The sequence below is a fragment of the Cynara cardunculus genome (assembly GCF_001531365.2).
Source record: "Cynara cardunculus var. scolymus isolate 2C chromosome LG 11, CcrdV1, whole genome shotgun sequence".
In the NCBI taxonomy this organism is placed as follows: domain Eukaryota; kingdom Viridiplantae; phylum Streptophyta; class Magnoliopsida; order Asterales; family Asteraceae; genus Cynara; species Cynara cardunculus.
Genome location: NC_037538.1, coordinates 6,881,848 through 6,885,989, shown reverse-complemented (window position 1 = coordinate 6,885,989; position 4,142 = coordinate 6,881,848).

Genomic DNA, 4,142 nt, shown 5'->3' with positions numbered 1-4,142 from the left:
TTACCAACTTCTGACTAGTTTTCCAAGATAGTTAAGATTCTTATGATCAAAATGGAATTTACAAAATTTTTGAACAATTGATTCACTTTAAGATCATCTCTCCATTAGGGTCGTCTAAAAACATTAATCAACCACTTGAAACCGACAATAACTCGATTTAACGCAATCGACCCGACTGCTAGTTAACAAGGTTGGAATTGAGTTAGATCAATTGAACCCAACCAACTCACCTATCTGTCGAATGCTGATAATACATACAACGTTCAAAACCCTTCCCCCTCCTCCCACCAAATAATATGCATCAAGTGTGTTTTAATTTTGAAACCATAACTTAAGTTAGAATTATACGCTTTGGAGGAGGCAACCTTACAACTAAAACAATGGTTGAATGGTCTATTTTTTGTTCAATGTTATGTATCTTTCCTGAAGCTTATGGATAATATGAGACTATGAGTTTAAGCCTAGCATCCAACTAAGAGGCCGTTTACCTAAATACTTATCCGGTAAGTGCTCACAGTAAGAGTCAACATTATAATTTACTTTATCGGATAAGATTGTAGTACATTAAAATGTATCTTATGCAACAACTTACCTGGTAAGTGCTCACCCGAGTAAGAGTCGTCACCCTCACTTACCGGGTAAGACTCTCCATTCTCTTCATCGCTCTTACCCGGTAAGATTCTTGGCTCTTGTCATGTTCATCCAGTGAGGAAATTTGCCCAGTAAGTACTTACTAGGTAAACGTTTAGTAAATGGCCCCTAAATAATTTGTCCTTAATTATCCATACACTTTGTAGAAAATTGTTGGGGTAAACATACTAATGAAAAATATAAGTACTTTACAGATAAATAAATGTGTTCCTCTATAAAAATAAGCATTATATTTAGACAAACAACAAAAATAGAGGTACGGAGAAAATATCGCAGTTTGATTCATTGAAAATAAGGCATCATATTTTCTTAAGTTTTTTTCCATGTAAAATGATTGTTTGTTTTTTCATGTTCGTGAGCTTTCTCTTATGATGATGAACAAACACAACTAAGAAAAGGGGAGTCGACCCTCTAATATTTGTGATCATTTTTTTTCTTCAAAAAATCTATGTATCAATCATTATGTATTTACCCACCAACCCTCAGTGCAAAGCGTAACAGTTAGGTTGGATCATACTTAAATAGACAAATTGTCACACCTTCAAAACAAACTAACACTGAACAACTAATCATGAAGCGTTCGGATTATACATCCAAATGTTCAACATTTTACATAAACATTTGGTTTTACCTGTTAATTGTTTTGGTCTTTTACAAAAATTTCTATTGTAATGCTACATTTTAAGTATAATGACTTTTACCCTCTTATCGTCTTTTAATATAATTTCTCATTTCATAGACTAACTTGAAAATAATTCCTTTGTAAATCATTATTTTAATAAAGTTGTTCACTGCTTAACATAATACTTGATCTATAATCATAAAAATTGTAACCTACCATAACATATTTCCATGATTTAAATGGCCAACTACATTATGGTAAAACCATTGATCATTAGTATCACTACAACATTATAAATGGAGGTCCAATTCCAATTTTTTAAAAGGTATTGGGTCCAGGAAAACCTCTCCTTGTCATTCACATCGACATTGACATTGACATTAACTCACTTGTAATTGTGGCCTAACTTCAAATCTTCTATTGTGTTAGTTTAAGAAGTTTCACATAATTTTAACATTTTGTGTATTAGTTAAATTGGTAATCTTCGATTAACTCATCTAAAGGAAATTACTGATAAAAGAGAGGAATGAACCTAAATATCCAATGGAAAATAAAATATAATATAATTAGCGTCCTTTTTTCACTAAATAGAGGAACAAACATAATGTGATCAAAATGTCGGTGTGTTTATGAGAAAATACAAAATGGCAACATTTTTGTATCGTGAAATCTGATATTAAAAATAAGCTTCATTTGTTTAAAAGGAATATGGATTACGGAAGTATAATTAAAAAATCAAAATGTTTTTATAAAAATGAACTTCCTCCGGTGATCGTAAATCTTATTTACGATCTTTCATCTGTCGGTCACCAAATAATATGATTTTAAAAATGAGATATATAATTTAAGTGTAAATTAAATAAAAAGGAAACTAATAGTATATGTATATTTTTAATGGGATGGTACGAACGCTTGCACCATTTATTTGCAAGATGTCCTTTGAAACACCTGGCACCCACAATATTTATTTGCATGTCTTTGAAAACATAAAGCACCTTCACACACTTACGTAATAACTCAATATATATATATATATATATGGGCCTATTCAAGGGAGAACTGAGTTGTTTGTGGTAACTGTAAGAACCAATATTAACCACAAATCAATAGATAAATTAGGAAATTTATAAATTTGGTAATTTTAAATTAAAATTTTAATGCAAGGATATTTTTGGTATTTTAAAACTCTCCTCTCTCCTCTCTTCTCTCTCCGGCCACCGTTCTCCGGCCTCCGGCCACCGTCCTTCGGTGATACCACTATATATATAGACACTCAATTTCAATCATGATATTACTTTCTTATTTGCGTGAACCTTCAATTTTTTTTTTGAGTTTGTTAGCTTTTCTGGTATGTTTTTATTTTGATTTTACTTCGTTTAAACATAAATGTTTAGCTAGATTCTAAAATGATGTACCAAAGTTTCAATCCAATAAACCGACAACCTGCACGATTTGGGTTACAGTTTTGCTTAAGCTAAGTTGGGTTGAGATTTTTCAAACCACAAATATTGGGTTGAGATTTTTCAATCAAATGTGCAACGCTATCTAAATCTGTATACCTTTTTTTATTTTTAAACGATGATAGGAAAATGTTGAAAAGTATTAAAACCATGTGGAGTTGTGACCCATTGTTGTAAAAAAGAAAGGAAGAGTTGAGTTATTAATATAAATGAGAAATGCGATGTAAATAACCAAGAGAACAACACAATAACGATATGTTGACCAAGACCCCATGATGCTTGCCAAGGTGTTCATATTATGTTCTACTTCTTCCCGTTGATATACCTATCAAACTTGCTTATAAACATACAGCCTCAACCACTATAATGGAACTAATTGAGTGTTTGGGATTGCTTGTTTGAAACAACTTATGTTTTTTTACAAAATTGCTTATCAACTTATTATAAGTTACAAAAGATATATATTTCATAATGTATTCTTACAGATATATATTCTTTAGAAACGTATTACAATGTCAAGAAAATAATGTTTTTATATGAATGCGTGTGACGACATATGAGATTAAATTGATCTCCGTCGTTATCTACGTGTTTATACAAATAAAAATCTTTTGTCCTCAAATCTCATGTTTAAGGTCTATCTATGAAAATACAAAATCTTACATGATAAAACCTAATAAACAGAAATAAAATAAGTAGAGCCAAAATGGTCAAAGCTAAGTACAAGTGTGGATATTTGTCCTTCTTGTATATCTTTATTGCTAAATATCATCACTACTTGGTACTTACTAAAACATTATATCTCTGGTTATTATATATGATATTTTAACCCAACTAATATTATAAATAAATAATATCATATTTCTAGAAATTATCAATTTTGGATTTTCGGTTAATTTATGAAAATAATTGTTAGTGTGTAAGCGATCGTATCCGATGTAGGCCTAATTTTTTAACCACAAGTGACAGTGACGACAATCCAATCCTTTCGCTTCCTGCCAAATATTCTTGCTTCGATTTTCGTATCAAACCCAATTTATGAATGAGTTTGAGATTAAAAATAATCAAGGGTCCAGATATTTTCTTATGCTTCTCATCCTTAACCCTCTTTCTCACACGAGATTTCATCATGTATATATAGATGAAGGATCGTGTGATAATATGAGTTAACATGAGAAGTGTAAGAAAATATCTGAACCTTTGGTCACTTTTAATCTAACCCCCACCCATGAATTGCGCTTATCACGAGAATTGACCCATTACATCTCGGTGCATCACATTAGTGTTAATATTTAATTATGATTGATCTAAGGGTGGAGATTCATTTTTACCTTTCTCACCATAACTTTTATTCTCACAGGAACCCATCCCTATATATATATATATATATATATATATATATATATATA